This window comes from Ambystoma mexicanum, chromosome 10 (genome assembly GCF_040938575.1).
Source record: "Ambystoma mexicanum isolate Mex_15411 chromosome 10, UKY_AmexF1_1, whole genome shotgun sequence".
Lineage (NCBI taxonomy): Eukaryota > Metazoa > Chordata > Amphibia > Caudata > Ambystomatidae > Ambystoma > Ambystoma mexicanum.
Window position 1 is genome coordinate 48810292 of NC_090932.1, and position 18994 is coordinate 48829285.

The following is an 18994-nucleotide window of genomic DNA, read 5'->3' on the forward strand; positions in this document are numbered from 1 at the left end:
TGTCATATGTCTACGCATATGTTTCTCTCTACTCTTTTGTTGCTGCAAAGCTTCTGTTTTCCAACTATGCAATGCGTCAAATGCTGCAGGTCTAGCCTTTTTCTTTACTAATACAGACTCTAGATATTCTATACGAGGGATTTCAAAACTACCATTGGTTGGCCACCGAAGATTAGAATTATGTCTGGTCTGTCTGTGCCAAATGTCATTAAATGCTATACTACCAAAGCCTTTCTTACAGTACATAGAACATGCCGGCGACCCCTCCTGTAGTGCGGGACGGCTATCTTCCAAAGATTGTCTGTCGCTGAGGAATAATGCCCTAAAGCAGGCAGACAATTTCCCAGGCATATCAAAGTTCTGGTGTTACCAGGTCAAGTAATTATGCTCGTGAGTACAATGCGCCAAATTCAAATTGTCAGGGTTAAATTAAGAATCGGGTAACGATTCACCTGACCAAAGGACTGGGAGGCCCGATCTGGTTACTAAGGACAATGCTAAGGACCCACGTGTCTGGTGATTTTCCGCAAATTTACCCACCTCAATATATGGACCCTCGTCAAGACATCGTCTCGGGCTACAGCTCACCATTCAGGGATCGGATCGTGCAGTTTTGTCGAGGAATTTGCTTCTCGTCCAAAGTGGCCGTTTCTGTTGGCACCGTCCGATCCCGGTCCGATAGCCGAGCCAACCTTCAACGAGACGAAGTCGATCTTGAGGGTCCCTATTCGGGTGCCATCTGTGGAATCAGAAAAATACAATATTAAGGCTTTTACACCATGCAAAAGGAAAATACACCGACACGGGCTTCTTTAAGAATCTTTATTACAAAACTGAACAGTTATAAAACAAAGTACACAAATAGCTATTTGGCCGTCAATACATCACAGAGACCACCAGCAGGGTTCAATGTGAGCAGTGAGCAGGATTTGCTAGCTGGACATCGGCGTATCTATACATTTTCGTTATAACGATGTCCAGCCTCTTTCAAGTTAATCATGTACTGGCCTAGGGTCACGCCAGGTTCATTCCTAATTTACATATCTCGTGCATGCGGTTTACTTTTTAATACATTCACTAACAAACATTATTATTCTCTAGTTTAACGTTACACTCTTTACACATTGCTTTAATACAGATCAAACAAATGTTTTGCATGTCGTGTTTGGATAGCGTTATTGTTCTTGTATACTTGTAGGTTAACATCGCTGATTCAAGTAATCCCCTGATCCCGAGGTCAACAAAGGACAAGGTCTACATGGCCCTAACATGTAGCCTGAAGGCAGGTGGACATTAACTCTCCTACAGAGGTTGAAGAGGTTAAGGCAAGAACAAGAGCACACGAGACAGCCATTTTAGACTACAGGGTGACTTTGTACAATAAACTAAAATGGCGGCTCTAACCTAAAATGGAGCCTTGATTCACTTGAGGTCACAACCTTGTAATACGAATTTCCTCGCAAAGCGACTGGGCATAGGCCAACATATACAATGAGGACGAAACAATATTATATCAGTTCTAACACTGTGTCTGCCTCTTGAAGTAAGTGCTTACAGCTATAGCTCATGTCCTTTTTGCACATTTAACAGGTGACATATATGACTATCTGTCCAGTGTTTCAAATTGTGCTGCCAGGAAATGACTTAAGCTTTGATCAACTTCCATTCGCTGTACATTGGGCGGCTTTTGACCCTGGCTGCTCTTGTTACTGTGATGAGATATCACACGAAGCCAACATGGATGTCTTCTTTTTTTGTAAATGATAGGCTAGCCCTCCTAAGCGTTATATTATTCCTTTAATTCAGACCCTCCCTTTTAAGCAAAGTAGAGCAGCACATTCTATGCTATGCGGGCATATGGAATAAGGTATGTTGGAGTTTAGTAGCCATAGTGAGAATTAGGAAAAGGAAGTTTAGTGTTATATGGTTTTTATGCCTTATGGGGTTTTTATGAGAGCTAGGTCTTGCACAGGGATTTTTGTTCAATCTGTTGGAAGTGTTTTTGGATTTCTATTATTGTTATTTCTCTTGAGACTTTGGTGAATTGTTGTTCGTGTTTTTAGATTGTATTACCTCTTCAAATCTATTCAGATCAACATTACATCCCGATAATGATGATCCTTGAAACAATAATTGTATTTGTAATTGGTTATTTATAATTCACTTGATACCCAGAGGTTTCTGGGCGCGGACCTGGGGATCGAGCCTGCATTGCTCATCTGCTTGTTTACAAAGCGAGTGTGTTGCCCCTGAGCTGTCCTCCCGAGCTGGCAGATGTCAGAATGTCTGACTGTGTGGTGAGGACTCAGATCCTCAGTGTGGGCCTTTATTACCTCACAAGACTTACAGCAAGTTACAGCTGCCTGGACCTTCCTCTGTCAAATTATGAAATTATGCCACGACCGCAGGTATAAAAAGTCAGCCTGCCCACTTTCCACAGGAGCCTGTCCATGGACTGCATCCCTGACCTGCATTTCCTGCCTGGGTGCCTCTCTGTAGAATGTTTAAAACGTCCAGTAACCAATCAAATACGACGGTTCTTATCGGAATGGGAACTCACTGGTCTTTGAAGTGTAGACATTTTGCCAGAACTGAGGAATGAATGGTGCAACTTCCTGGGACTCCCTGTCAAGCAAGTGTGGTACAGATTTTCAACATGGCCTCCAAGGCGGAGCTTGCAGCCTGGCAGCTGATTGGCTGCAGGTCAAAAGGCCCAAACTGAGGGCGCCATAGGCCGCTAAAGAGTGCAGATTTTCTGTTTTGAACTGGTCAGTGACTTTTAGCAAGGAATGTCCCACCTGCCAATGGGCAATATTGAAAGCAGGTGAATCTATACATGATGCAGTGATGAGGGACTGCATTAATCCTGCACACAGCCTAAAGGTTCTAGGAGTGGGTGGTCCCAAAGCTACACCTGGTATCACGACTACATGACTGGGTTCAAGGTGGACTATGCAGCTGGCGGTGCTGACGGACACATGGATGATCTGTCACGGCAACCACTGATGTACCGTGATGTTGAGGGGGGGCAAGAAGGATGAGGAGGAGTTACTCAATGTTGTGTGTGTAGTGTTTGCCGCATGGTCAATGACATCAGGGATGCAATGGAAGGAGGCAAGGTATTACAGAAGGCTTTAGAGTGCGTAGGAAAGGGATGGACAAAGGGGTGGCCTCTTGGTCTGAAGTTGTAGCCTTATTCAGGTCTGAAGAATGGCTGAGGGAGGATGCCATACTTGAGGCATGATTGGAGATGTGTGCCCCCAAAGTATGTGGCTAAGGTTATGGCAGGTCACCTTTGAAAGGTCCACTGGGGACACTCCTACCAAGTGGAGGGTCTGAGAGCAATAAGGCAGCCAGCAATGGCTAGGGATGTAGACTTGTCAGAGAGACGGTGTGAGGTTCAGTGGCTAAGTGTCCTTATACCAGGTCTGCACCCGCAAGCTGTGGAGTGGCACAATCACACCCCATTATCTATCCATCTCTACTCTGTCATTTCCTTTGCACCCCTGATCTTCTTCAATGTTTCCATTGTAAGTTTCTGTTTTCTGATTCGATCAAATGAATGCATTGAGCAGTTTCTTAAGGCAGTAAAATGCATCACCCATATACCTATTTTTTTATTTTGTCCTAAAATTCTACTAGTCACATTGTCTATAAACAATTTGCCAAACACACTGAAAAACAACATTTTCCCACTGAACCCTGTTCGTCTATTGTGAAGGTCCGGCATGATATGATGATCAGAGCAGAGAGCACCATCTTTTCCCCGTATTGTCCTGTTGCCCTGTTAGGTCTGAGAGGAGAGGGGGGGGAGTCAGGATGTGTGCATCAGGAATGTTTGCTTCAATGAAACATATGTAATGGAAATAGCATACCTTATGTTCAACCAACATCCATTAAGGTATTATGCCTTCGGCGAAAGCGAAAATTTAAAGTAACAAATATCTTTAAATAATTAAAGAAAAGGAAGCGAGTGAAAATGACATTTTGTCTGAAGGCCGAAAAGCCGAAAATGGCCTCTCTTGTAAAGCCAAACATTACCATTCTTTAACATGTTTTTTTTTTTAATTAAAAAAACAAATCCCAAACATTGATACTGTATTGTCCTCTGCACGTTAAGTACTAAACCATGGAGTGAAGCCTGTAATGTTATTTTTTAAAAGAGAGGCTCATGGCGATGACGAGGATATGTAATGGCTCCATTGTTCAATGTCACATAATGTTAAACATTTTCCTTCTTTAAAAAAATCACGTTCCTTAAAAAAAATAACTAGAAATTCAAAAGGACCCTGGTCACTCATTTTATGCAAATGTACTCGTCATTTTTGGATAGATAAATGGTTGCTTCTGGACCGCAATACATTAATTTATTTTGATGATAGCCCAAGTAACTATAAATGTCCGTCGTCCAACTTAGTAATGAGGATGGCGCAGAATGCTACAGCTCTTTCATCCCCTGGAGGAATGCGCTGCTCATTGGTTGAAGATCTTCTGGGAACCTAGCAAGAACTCCAGGGATGTATTTCACAAGTCTTTAGGCCGGCCTAACTCTGAAAGCAGGGCTGGCTGCTGAAGGCTGGGAGCCAATGCATCATGGGATCTGGTGACCTGCACAGAGTACCTGTCAGACCCTCCCTTAAATACCTGCACTCTTTCTGATCTCCTTCCCAGCAGAGACCTCCACCAAAACCTCTTTCCCAAGGATCAGAGCTTCTGAAAGGCAGAGACAAGGATGAGATTGAAATTCTCCTGCTACTCCAAATGATTGCCGCGATGACTGTACCAGTTAGGAATTCTGGGATGCACAGCTTTCATTGTCAAATAGATATTTACATTCTTGCAATTATTAGGCACGAAGATATTAGAGATTTCTGTTATCCCTAAATAAAAGACTGTGCAGATGCTGTAGCTTCGATGCGTTTTGCTCCTAGAGCTTTTCCATGTTTGGGTAATTCAAGGTGCGATACATGCTATCCTTTCTCAGTGGTTACATGCTGCACAAACAGGGCAAATTCAATAATTGCATGTACAACATATTTTGAATGCGTTCGAATATCGCAGAGTGTGGCCAAACCCCAAATGTCGGGCCGGCATAGCTGTGAAGAAGGAAATGTGTCTCTATATACTTCTACGTGTGCTGAAAAGGCACAACCTCTGTATGTGACGTGAAAGCGGCGCTACACACTATCAGCTTGGGACACAGTAATTCATCTATTGGCTCTGAGGCGGCTCCTCTTAACAGCCTGGTGAACCTCAACCCAAACTAATGCCAAGCTATTGTCTTTTCAAGTGGCATCAAGGTAAGATTTAATTTCAGAGTGCCCCATCTTGCCTTTAATAAGAATTCTGCCATTAGGGCTATTGGTTAAATCCTCAAATGCAGTCAAGAGTTGGTCCAGGCTCCTGTACATACATCTGGACATTGACCTTTGCCCACTTGAGCCAGTCAACCATGCCATTTATGAATGCAATTATCAAACAAAATCCAAGTTTTTATACCTTTTATTGGACTAACGAACATATTATGCTGGGATGGTAACTCCATTAGCTTTCAAAGTCCCACAGACTTCTTCGTCCGATGGAGGGCTCACGATAAATTAGCAACAGAGACAATGACACGCAGAGCTGGACATCACTCTTATATTGTAGAAAAGAAAAGTGATGTCCAGTTTTGTGTGTAATTTTCTTTGTTGCTAATTTATTGTGAGGCCGCCATCTGACGTAGAAGTCTCCGGGACTTTGAAAGCTAATGGAACTACCATCCCAGCATGACATTTTCAATGATCCAATACAAGGTTTCCAAACGTGGATTTTGTTTTATTTTGAAACTGGACTGACATGGCACCAAACCCTTTCCCTGCGCATTCTAATGAATGTCTTAGAAAGCGTGGGGGCTGGTGCACATCCCGGGCGTACACCTTTTGACGCCAGGTTCTTCTTGTTCAGTACACCCTGGAGAACAAAACGTACTATGGCAAGCTTATCTGTGTGTGCGGAACAATTCTACAGCATATGAATCCAAGCCCGGTGTCAGTATGACCTCATAAAGATTATTTCATCGAAAGCTGATTGCGGGTAGAGAAAAGAACCCAAAGCTTTGGACTCCTCTAAGCCAAAAGTCTATGAGGGTAGCTCAGGGGCAACGTGCACGCCTTGGAATCAAGGTAACACGGAGCATGGATCCGCGCTTAGAAACCTCTGGGATTAAGCGCGTTATAAATAACCTATCATAGCATATCTCCGTGCTCCCTGGATGAAGCGAGGCACCATGTGCCATTTGGAAGTAATGTTTAACCTGGAGCGCCCATTGCCAGAAAGCTGGCATTATCAACGCCGCTGTGTACTCTGTGTCCCGCTCATTCAACTCCTTATCAGATTCAATGTTTACTTTATGCAACCGTTATTTTGCAACCAGCCTCAGACCTGGAAAACACCACGACCTGTTACCTTGCATTCAAAGAAAGCATCTAAGCAAAGCCGCGGCGCGCAGAAGGGATGTCATTTAGCCGTACAGTGGAAGAACATTTCATGACTTGAGTCTTGCCAAGCCCGGTACTGCTGCAAAACTGGACATCTTCACTAACTTTACTTCTGTTCGGCCCCTCCCCAGAGGCAGTTGGGCAGCAAAATAAGTACTGGAATTTTGACCCCACTGGTGGTGAGCGAGAGGGCCTGGGGAGCTTGCCGCAAGCAGCTCCTGTTAATGTGTTATGTTTGGTATTAACATTCCCCCAAACGTTTCTGGGCAATGCTGCAGGGCCTCACAGAGCGAGGCAGGGTAACCAGTGCCCCATGGCTGTCTAGGCAGGGGAGAAGGGGAGCAGCAGCCCAACAAATGGGCCAACACTCCCCCCTCTCCTTCATAATACTACAAAGGCGAGCACAGTTGCTGCACCAAGAAGCACAGAGGGAGGGGCAGGGTGTTAATCAACACCCTGCCCTCCCCTCACAGGAATGCAAAACATCAGAGCCACCAAAGGCAGGAAGTGGGCGGGGGAGCTAGGCTCAGGCACCATAAGGTGCAATTAGCTGTCAGCAGATGCTGGCTGGGGGCTGGCACTACAGTCCCCACCACACAGAATGACCCAAGGGACAGCCCCTGGGTCCTATATAATGGCTGCTGCAGCCAAAAACAAATCAGTTTGTGGACCCTGCACGGGGACCCAAACCAAAGAGTACTCTGTACACTCAGAGTCTCTTCTTCCTTTTCCCAGAACCATCCCACCCTAAGAAAAAGGATGGGAAGAAGGAGAATGAAGACAGGTCACCATACGGTGACCACACTGTCGTGGGACAAGAATGGCGGCACGGGCCAGAGGGGGTAACCTCGGGACCCGATGCACAAAAGTACTACATATTATGGTCACTGTAATTATGATTATGTTTTGTTATGACCATAACTGTGCAATAAAATCCCACAGCATTTTATTGCCAACACCTACCCAATGTCTTGCGTACTACCTGGGGGGCTGGGAACAAGCAGGGGGACCGGGCTCAGTGCCTCCCAGGTCATGTTACCTCCCTGAAGGCATATGGGTCCACTGGTTATTGGCGCAGGGTTGTAAAAAGGTTGCATGAGGAGGGGAGGGAAGGAATCGGTAGGTACTCAAAGACTGGAAATAAAGTTTTAAACACATGGTTTAATGGAAGGAGGCCAGAGAGGGAAGAGATGAGTTTCAGAAGCAGAGGGTACAGGCACGAAGGTCAAGCAATTAAGGGGTACATAGACCGCCACGTGGGGGCAGGTGGGGTTGTCAAGAGCAGTCGTCTGCATTGCTTTTCATTTCTTTCCCTTTGTAAATAAAAAAAGATTTCAGTTTAGTTGCAGCTGCGAAGAGGACTATTGTAGGAGTCACTTTGGAATGTCGAGAAATTGTACATGGAGTGTGGGGAGCAGGCTATTTAAGTGTCTCTTTCATTGTCAACCCTGATATGGCCTTCTTTATTGTTCTGCAACAGTTCCAAACTCTATAATAGTTCAGGTGTAAGAAAAACGAGAACGAGGTGTAAGAAAAACGAATGTTGCAGTCACCTGAATGTTTTCCCCGAAGAGAAATCCGGGGTGGGCGAATGCTGATGTTATAATCTATCACAATACATACGTCACATCCGCCTGGCCACCTCTCTACGAGCTCCAGGAGGTCCTGTTGGAGAGGCTGATGACCTCAAAGTGGTTGAGGGGTAGGTGTGTCCACGTGAACACCAAACGTACCCACCTTTGAATGAACATAAAATGAAAAGGAGAAAAAAACGAATACCAAAATTAAACGCACATCCAAGAAATAAGCTATTTGTTTTGTCCAAAAAGGTTGCTCCAGGGCTTTCAAGAAGAGCAACATCAATACATAACGTGATTACTCGGGGCTTCCCCCCTTGTATATCCTACTTCACAGAATTAGCCTTTTAAATAATGCAGCCCCTCCCTGCAGCACCCTACACACAAGCACGGAAGCTGACAAGCAGCATTTCACAAGGCCTTACACCCTGTTTTAAGGCTTCCCAGCACAGCAGGAGATCAAGCAAATAGATTTGTTTAAAGAGACCCTAAAGTAAAATGAAGAGCAATGCTACAGCTGCAAAGATCAGTTCTGGAACTCTGACAATGTTTACAAAAGTAGTGGGACTTTGAACTACAAATAATATGGAAAGGTGAACTCAGTTCCTGTTAGTTCATGCTCACTTTGGCCTCTGACCTCTGTGAAGAATCCCCCGGATCCCTCACTGAAACCCTGCCTAAAGTCTCCTCACAGGTGGCCAGGGGAGGGCAGACGCTTCCTGATCTGAACCCTGGCGGTGGTGTACTGCCGGAGGATCACCTTGGAGGAGACAGGGCCCAGGCTAGTGAAGAGATCCCGTGGGATGACACACAGTATTTTTCCTCTGTCAGGGATGTTCCTACCACTATGACAAAAGAGGTTATGGCTTATTGTCATTCTAATATCTCTCAAACCCCTGTTAAATCGAATGCTCATGTTTTTTGAGCCAACTGAGAGCGTCAGAAATTATGAGGTGTTTTCACCTTGTTTTCTTTTTGTGCCTTTGTCTCTGATCCTTGTGTCATGGGATTAGTATATTTTTGACAGGTCCAGGCTCAAATTTATTTAGAGTTTAAAATACAAAAAGAACTTGAAGATTTAAAAAAATGTGTAATTCATGCGTGGTGCCCCCTTCTACTCTGCCTAAAAAAAGTAAGGTTGTAACACCCAAGTATATTCTACCAACACAAATAATCTTTTTTAGCCCTAAAATCAAATGCCCTCCTCAATACCAAAGGTACACTACAGGGAATAGTGAAAGTGTTGCCTTCTCTATACCATCTTCCTCTAATAAAGTTAAAACCTGCATCCCCTCTGTCAAAATCATCAAGGGAACTACATCTACCCTTACAAATACACACGAAGTAGAAAAACCTAACTTTGAGAAAATGAACTACACGTCCCAGAATCCCATAGGGACTTAGACAAAGAAGAGGGCGGAAGAGGCAAGTAGAAGTGGAGGACAGGCAATTAGGCCTAACAGCCTTTTTCTGGGCCAGGCAATTGACAGTAATAGCCTGCCCCTGCAGTGGCGTTGCTAGGGAGGTACCTGGGGGGCCGGCCCCCCCTGGGAAACCCTGTGCCCCCTTGTTCTCCCCCACCTAAGACGAGCAGTGACCATGTTCTCCCCTTACTTTTGTCTGTGCCCCCCTACTTTTGTCTTTTGCCCCCTCTGTGCCCATCCTAAATTTGATTCCTAGCGACGCCACTGTGCCCCTGAAACTAATTGTCCCACCTGAGAGGCATAAAAGGATGCAGCAGAAGAAGGAAGAAGAAAGAAGCTGGGGAGGGACCTGGAACCGGAGCTGTAAGGCTGGCAGTAGTAGCAGAAGCAGAAGAGCATGAGGCTGGCAGTTCATGAGGAAGTGTGATCACTTAAGGGACGACAGGACATGGAGAAAGCAGATTTCACCTGTAAGTTCCGAGAGGGTTCTGTGTTCACAAACCCTGCCTTGCCGTGGCTGCACTGAGAGAGACGTGCTGAGAGGGAAGATTTTCTCAGGTGCGCCTAGTGGCTGCAATTGCAGAGCCGTGACTGTGCTGAGACCCGAGGCCCATAGCAAGAAGGCCGCCGAGGGACACAGGAGTGAAGGAGACTCCACGTTGATGTGGCCTGACTGAGACACCGGTGGGTGTTTGTGTTGTAGGTGAATCACGGGAAAGTAAAGAAATCTTCACTTCAGACCCATGGCATCGCATGTTCATTCCATGTGGCACGTGGGTCTCTGCTATCCCCCTGTGGTAAGAAGGCTGTTGGTGTCAGTGATCACAGCAACAGTCCTTTCCCGCGATTCACCTACAACACAAACACCCACCGGGAGCTAGCGCAGAGGGGAATGAATACGCGTTTGAACCCCACAATGCGCGATGCTATGGGTTTGGAATGAAGATTCCTTTACTTTCTAGTTATTCACCTACAGCGTGAACACCCACCGGAATTTAGTGCAGAGGGGGCTCTACTGACATCAAACTATCTGGAAGGTGGGTCATAGAGCCATCACGGGCTTCAGATTCCCCAGGAGTGTTTCTCACCATCAGTGAACCTTGAAGTGGCCTGCACCACTGTGAGTGGACCAGAAATATACTGCAGACTCAGTTGAGTCCACAGAGAATGAAGAAAAGTGAAGGTTTTATAGCTATAATAAGAACACGAGAGGGCCACTACGGCTCTGAAGAGAGTCCGTAAGGCTCATGAAGAAGAGGCTCCATCCTCGAAACGCGTCAGCCAATGATACCGGACATGCAGAGTGTTTTGCCTGAAACCTTCTACAATTAAAATTGTATATATTATTTACAACATTTCTATTTAATAGTCTTGTTTGATGTATTGGTAAAACATGTTAAAGGAAAACCTCTGAATGTAGCTCTTTACTGTCATTGACAGTTCCAAAAAGTGTGCAGGGGACGGGAGGATTCTACATATGAATCCTCTTTCTTTTCTTAACTCTCAGCTGGATACCGTTCAGAGACCTTCGATTGAGCATACACAGGGTGCCAGACCACTTTTTCAAAAGTATCAAAGGTATCGTATCTTGGTTTCAAAGTTCCATCACTTATCTGCCATTCAACTTCACTCGCATTGGTTATCATACGCGTTTCAAACAATGTCCATTTCAGCGATCGCAATACAATGTTGCCGCTTGCAACCTTGGCTTCAACACAGACCGGTCTTATGTCGGTCTCCCCAACTCACCGGCTGTGTTGATTTCACTGATGCTGCTTTGTTGTTGGAGCCAAGGACAGTACCACGGCAGCTGGTGATTCTCCCTGCCTTGATTATCAACGCCGGAGAGCCCCGGGTACCTCCAACACACAATACAGGATTCTTCAGCTGGGTTTCCTGGTCTTAAGTTTTTTATTCTCGAGGTTTCGTGAAAGTAACAGTTCCTTGTCGAAAAGGTCAAGGGAACTTCCCTCCTTACAATCCCATTCTGTTTTGCTGTCTTTCTCCTCTTGTTAAACTGCCATCTTAGAAGTGCTGTTTCCTCAAGTGCTTTGCCTCGCTCAGAGCATGCTTTCGTGCACCGCCTTTTATCCGTGTGGGGAAGTGTAATGGAAGTCAGATGTGTGTGATAGTCAGTAGTTGTCTGACCATTGTATTGGGACACGTCAGGTATATGGCTCGGGTGTTAGTCTGTTTTCTCTCATAGCTGGCAGTCCATGAGAAAGGGTTCATGTTGTAAAATGGCTGGCGGGGGGGTTGAATTCCTAAATATCCTACCTTTTAGGATGGGGTAAAGGTGTTACAGGGAAGGGGATACCACGTCTCGCCATTCGGTGTCCCACTCTTACTCCCCAAAGACCCCTTCACCCAGGTGATCCTTCGGCACGGTCCACCCCCAGGAACTGCATCCAAAAGCAATGGCCATGTCCTGGCCACCTGGATGACAGATCCCCGGAGACTAGTGGGTGAGACACCTTCTGATTTCTCACAGTTAGCACAATGTTGCAATTTCATATGTATCCAATGTTGTTAAATGTGAATGGGATATGTTACTCAAGTGTTACTTTGTGTTTAAGTTGATACAAATTAAATCTGCACACACGTAGAAAGATAAAATGCCCAAACTGTCAAATGAAATGTAAAAACACGATTCAGGCATGGTGTCCTATGAAGTGCCTAGAAACTGGGTGTCTCCACTTCAGCTTACAGGCGCAGGAGTGGCAGAAACAAACCACCCCCTGTGCGGTCATGGTGCTTGCAAGACAATGGCCCTCATTACAACTGAGGTGCTAAGTGCACCAACTTTACCACCATGGTGTAAACTACGTTTACACCATGGTGGGTGGCGGATTTACCGCCCCATTACAAGGTGAGTGGGGAGGTAAATCCCCATTTCCCATTTTCCCTTCCCCATTCCCATTTTTGCCCCATAGGGCATAATGGGAGTGGGGAAGGCGCTAATTACGGCACCGTAAATTACGGTGCCGTAATTAGCACCATGGAACTTAACGCCTGCAAAAAGCAGGCGTTAAGGTGGGAATCAGGCGTTAAGGGTTAACGGTGGCGTTAACCCTTAACGCCTGAGTTGTAATGAGGGCCAATGCTTACACACACCTCCGAGACCCCTGCGGGGAAAGAGGGTTAGGAACACATTGGTTGGACGGGTCCTGGTGCAGAGGGTAACCGGAAAGAGGGCTAGGAGAGGGGAGGTGGATAGGTAGGGGTACACAGGGTAAATTAACAACAATAATATTGCACACACTGAATTACAGTTCACATACACACATACACACAATAGAACACAGTGGGCCTCATTCCGAGTTTGGAGGTAAGTTGCGTTCATTACCGGCATGGTGCAAATAGCATGTCCGAGCTGGCAGTAGACCGCTAAAAGCGCCCTATTACGAGTTTGCGGGCACGAGCTTTACGGCATGCCGGTAATGAACTTAGTGGCATGCCGCAAAAGGGCCCAAAAAACCCCCTACCGGCATGAACCGCACCGTAGCTAACACTACCGCCTTAGCGCAACGCGCCATTAGCGGTGACCGTAAATAACGGTCACCGTTATTTACGGTCACCGTTAAATTGCGGAACCGGAAACAGCGTCATTGCACAGGAACTGGAACCAACCACCCCCTGCGCGGTCATGGTGCTTGCAAGACAATGCTTACACACACCTCCGAGACCCCTGCGGGGAAAGAGGGTTAGGAACACGTTGGTTGGACGGGTCCTGGTGCAGAGGGTAACCGGAAAGAGGGCTAGGAGAGGGGAGGTGGATAGGTAGGGGTACACAGGGTAAATTAACAACAATAATATTGCACACACTGAATTACAGTTCACATACACACATACACACAATAGAACACAGTGGGCCTCATTCCGAGTTTGGAGGTAAGTTCCGTTCATTACCGGCATGGTGCAAATAGCATGTCCGAGCTGGCAGTAGACCGCTAAAAGCGCCCTATTACGAGTTTGCGGGCACGAGCTTTACGCCATGCCGGTAATGAACTTAGTGGCATGCCGCAAAAGGGCCCAAAAAACCCCCTACCGGCATGAACCGCACCGTAGCTAACACTACCGCCTTAGCGCAACGCGCCATTAGCGGTGACCGTAAATAACGGTCACCGTTATTTACGGTCACCGTTAAATTGCGGAACCGGAAACAGCGTCATTGCACAGGAACTGGAAGGAGCATGACAGTCATCTTTAAAAACACAATCCACTGCCATCCTCACCAGACTGGACCCCTGGCAAACTTTCAACACTGTGGAAACATCCCATCATCAAGGAGGAATGCCCAAAGCACCAAAAAAGGGAGCTGCCTGCCTCAGGAAGGAGCGCTTCAGCCCTGATAAGCTCCAGATGAAGGTGAATACCCGCCATGAGCATTCCGACACCGTCTTCAGCACTGACATGCGGAGGGTGGCGGTAAGCAAAAGGAAAGAGATCTGGGCTATGGTAGCACAGAAGGTCAGTGCCGTGGGCAACACCCCCCGCACCACTAAGGACTACCGAAAAAGGTGGGACGACCTGCAGCTGAGGGTGCGGAGCATCCTCTCGGCTAACAGAAGCCAGGCCCTGGAGACAGGAGGAGGCCCCCGGTTCGCCGATTAAGTTAATGTCATGGGAGGAGACATGTGCGGCCATGATAGGCCAAGAAGCCATCGAAGGGGTTGGAGACATGGAGTGCGGGGCAACATCATCCGTTGATGGAGGTGAGTGTCCATAGTCAATACTGCCAACGCAAATGATATGAAAGTCATTGCTAAGGGCAGGGCAAGGTGTCACGGCATGGTCGGCCACACCCATCCCCTTTAAAACATGCCGAAACAAGTGATACCCAGGCTAGTGCCTGGTGCGAGGCCGTAACCACACAAAGAGGCCCATTCCGTGAGCCACACAGGGCAGTTGATGTAAACAGTGTGCATGTGAGCCAGCACAGTACCCGGCCAACATGAGTGACACAGACATATGCATGTAGTTACCACCCAAGCATAGAATAATGTGCCATTCTCCACCCAAATGCCGAGAAACCACTAGTATCTGATTGTGATATTGTAGCCATGTCCAAATGCTGGCTCTCAAATCATCACTCATGCCGTCCCTCTCTTCCACCCCCACAGGCAGCGAGCATGACAGTAAGGATCAGGCAAGCAACCGGCCCAGCACCTCCAGGGGCCAAGTCAGGGCCTGCCATCTACCTGTGAGCAGGAAAACATCTGGAGGCACACCACTGGCTCCGGCAAGGCCCGGGGAGGGTGCACAACCCCCACCCCTACCCCCTACCCCACCCTGCACCGGCAGCAGACACATGCCCTACGCCGCGCTCTGAGGAGTCTAGTGTGGCTGGGGAGATTGCAGCCACGCCCCCCCCCCAATGTTGCCGACAGCCCATTATCCATTTGCGGAGCAACTGAGGAGGACACATGTGAGATCCTCCACACCCCTGATGGCCAGACCAACCCCCAGGTCTCACATAGTGACTCTGGTGAGAGTGACACACCTGGTATTACGGGGCGAGGAGCAACACAGGGACATGCCAGTCCTGTGGCCAGTTCCCTCAGTGAAGTGCCAGAAAACACAGGTGAGCCCGATTCCCAGCAGGCAAACAACATCAGCCATTGATGCAGAGCAGGCTCTGCAGCTCACAGCCCTCATCAATGACTTTATGCAAGGCAATCGGCAGGCCAGGGAGGAGTGGTGGAACAAACTGAGGGCACTGGGCGAGGTCATCACGGACAGCACAAACCGGTTATGTGAGGTCCTTGGCCGGATAGCGGATGCGCTGGAGGCTGCACCTCCTGCACAACAGCCCCAGCAGGAGGACATATCTTCTTTATGCTCCTCTACCCAGACCAGCCCGGTCGGTCCCAACATAATTTGCGCCGCCAGGACATGCCTCCCCCTGGCTCTGGGAGCGCACACTGACAATGCTGCCATACACATGTGGCCTATGTGGTCCTCATGGGACTAGTGTGGGGTTGTTGTGGTGGGAGGGGAGGGGGGTGAGGGTGTGTTTGGGAGTTGTGGTGGGAAGGGGAGGGGGTGAGGGGGTGTTTGGGAGTTGTGGTGGGAGGGGGAGGGGGGAGAGGGTGCGTTTGGGAGTTGTGGTGGGAGGGGGGGAGGGTGGTGGTGGGTTTGTTTTTCACGTTTGACCCTTCAATTTCAATACACCGGTTGTTCATCTAAAAAAACCAGAGTGGACATTCATCATTGCGCATGTGTCATTTTATTTTGAACAGTGCAAAGTGTACATGTGTCCCTACACCCAGTGCCCGACGTCCTGACATCGTCACACCCTCTGCTGACTTGTGTGTCACAAATATTGTCCAATCAATGCTTGCCGCACTGCACGACCCTCCTGTGCAACTGCACCGTGATGCTGTCCTGCCCCTTCTTCCTCCTCCTCCCCTTCATCATCATCAGGTGATAGCAGTTCCATGTCAGGGGGCAGGGGCACGTTCCAACAGATGCACATATTATGCAGCATTACACATGGACACCTTCTGATGGCTGTAGATGAGTGCCCCACCAAACCGGCTGAGGCAACGGAATCGTACCTTCAACGGGCCAAAGGTCTGCTCAACATCCACACGTGTACGGTATTGGAACGATTGTAGTCTCCCTCGTGCCTGTTCTGTGGGTTTCGGACAGGGGTCATGAGCCACATCTTCAAGGGATATCCACCATCACCTGCATGAGAGGGGAATGAAGGTAAGTGTTTGTACACTCATAGCAGACAACTGAACTAGTCTTACATGGCAGCAGGTGATTTCTGCCCATATGCACATGTCCCTGGATGCATTGACCCCATTTCTGGCCCGCTATGTGTCCTGTGCAATGGAATGATGGAGGGGGTGGCATCCTAAACATGGTTTATGGTGTGCACTCACATCTTGGACCACGTGCATCATATATGCATGCAGTACTCTTGGCGTTAAATCATTGATGTGCGGTGTTCTGTGGGATTTGGTAGTTATGTGCTGTTTCACTTGCTTTGGGGCCCAGTGTTCGGTGAGGTGCACATTGTGCACTGCCTTCAACATTTCCACCCAGGTGGTGTATGCAGCCACACACCTCACAACCCTGATGCACTGCCATGGCCCAGTCAGGCAACTCACCAAGCAGCCAGGCACGTCGTCCAGCATGTTGCTCCATATAGCGTGGTAGCGTAGAGTTCCACAGGAACAAAGAGTCATGAGTTGATCCGGGATGTCGGGCACAGCAATGTGTGATGATCTTGCTGGCGTTACATGCCATCTGCACGTTGATGGAGTGGTATTGCTTGTGGTTGCGATACGCCACCTCCATAGCATGCGGGACTACCAAATCCACATGGGTGCAGTCAAGTGCACCTATACAATTTGGCATGCCTGCCAGTGCATGGAGGGCAACCCTTGTATCGAATATCTCCTGGGCAGTCCGTGGTAGTGATATGTGGTCCCTTGTGTGCTTGATGAGGGCATCCACCACTTGGGTCAGTATCCGTGAATATATGGGTTGTGATATGCCATGCTTGTGCCCCACTGTGTGCTGGTAGGTGCCTGTGGCAAGGAAGTGCAGGACAGACACTACCTTCAGTAGAGGGGGGATAGCGGTGCGTATTTATATGTGGCTCACTATGTCGTTGTGTATCAGGTCCACTACGGTGGTGATGGTGTCACGGTCAAGCCGGTACAGTGTGTGTATCTGCTCAGGTGTTGGGTCTGAAGGGGGTGGCTCTGTTGCAAGGGATTGGGTGCAGCTGGCGTGTTAACGGTGGCTGCACTGGTGGGGCCTGCTGGGCCTGTCTCACCCTCCTTCTCCTCCTGTGTCTCCTCTGTGGTGGGGCCTGTTGTTGTTGTTGTTGTTGTTGTTGTAGTTGAGGCCTTGCAAGCATGGCCTCCAGCTTCAGTTATTCTACCACTATTGGCATCATCTTGGTGTGGGAGGAGGTGTGGTGTGTGGGTGTGCTCCTTTTGTACTGGCCCTGACTCCATAGCCTCCACCTGTGCTGATCATGTGCACCTGAGGCACTTGGTAACACTGCTCAGGGTTCTTAACACCTTCTCAGAGATGCCGGTATTTACTCCATGCCGGTAAGGTCTTTTTCGGCCTTCAGGAGGCCGTTATTTGCATGTCCGCATTACTTGGGATCAGCTCCGGTTTACGCCATGCTGCTAATTTCAGCTCGGTGTGTCGCGCGCGCCCCTATACCGCTATTTACGGTATCGTACTTTATGGTGCAGTAAATAGCAGTCTGGTTGGTCAGAACAGCCTGTAGCGGTAAGCGATGCCGGTAATCCTTTACCGGCATCGTTTTTCCCTTACCTCCAACCTCGGAATGACCCCCAGTATCCAGAAAGACACTTATCTCTGTTTGTGAGTGCTGGCCTCCTGCCTGTGCACTCTCAGGTCCGGTGCCAGGAGCAGTTCAAATGCTGCAAAGAGAGCTTTAATTATTGATCTGCGTGTTACTTTCACACGTGATTTCAAAGGCAAACAATGTACTCATAGCCACTAGGCTAATGACGCCTCCCAAGACTGGGTTAGTATGGGCTCATGCAGCATAAGCCTAAGCGTTATCTATAGACTCCATGTTAATGCACATGCAGGCTCAAGTGGTTCAAATCATAAGGATGCACATGCGAGGCGTTCCGGCTGCACGTGGCTTGGTTGTGCAGTGGGTGCAGTTCGCTGCATGTGGCTGCACCTAGGTGTGCCCAAGAATGTTTGCCACACGCATTGAAATGGCAGTGGAAACTGTGCAGCAGTGTTTATCCGCTGCCCGTGACTAGGAGGAGTAGCATGCAGCTTTCAATCCAGCCACACGTGGCTAATTAGCATACAACTGGAGCAAGGAAGATGACTGGTCATAGAGAACCCACTGTGAAGAAAATATGACAGTTATTAAACATGCATGCACAGATAATTCATACATCTACATGTAGAGGCCATTTTTACAAATGGATTAAAATACGACAGTCTGCATTTTGGGAAGGTGAATTTTAAAGTGACTTTGAGAAACTGGTTTTGCAGAGTTTCAGGGCATGAGAAAGGGTAAAAGAGTAACTATGACCTTAAGCAGAGGGTCAGATCAGCTAATAAACCTGCAAGAGTTTATGGTCTGGCAGTATTGCAGAAAGCAGATGTAATCTCTTTTAAGGGCATGAGAGCCTGTCAGAGGGTTTCAGCTATTCGTTTTGACAAGTATTAAACATGGGGTGAAGGACTACTCGAGGTCAGGAGTGACTGAGATTCAGGAGGTTCAATTGTTATTCATGATGTGCTGTGCATGTTGAAATGGTAGTCGTTAGATTAGCTTTTCCAATGACGCTAAAGCAGGGGTGGAGGAGATGGCTATTAACAGTTCAAAGTGAACCTGATTATTCTGTTCTCTCTCTCATGTTATTTGAAGTATTCATGCAACCCATGCGCAAATTACATTTGAGATTAAAAGATCTCAGACCAGCTGGGACTTGTAATGAATTATGTTTGTAGGTGAATGGTTAATTTTGTGATGATGTCATAACCT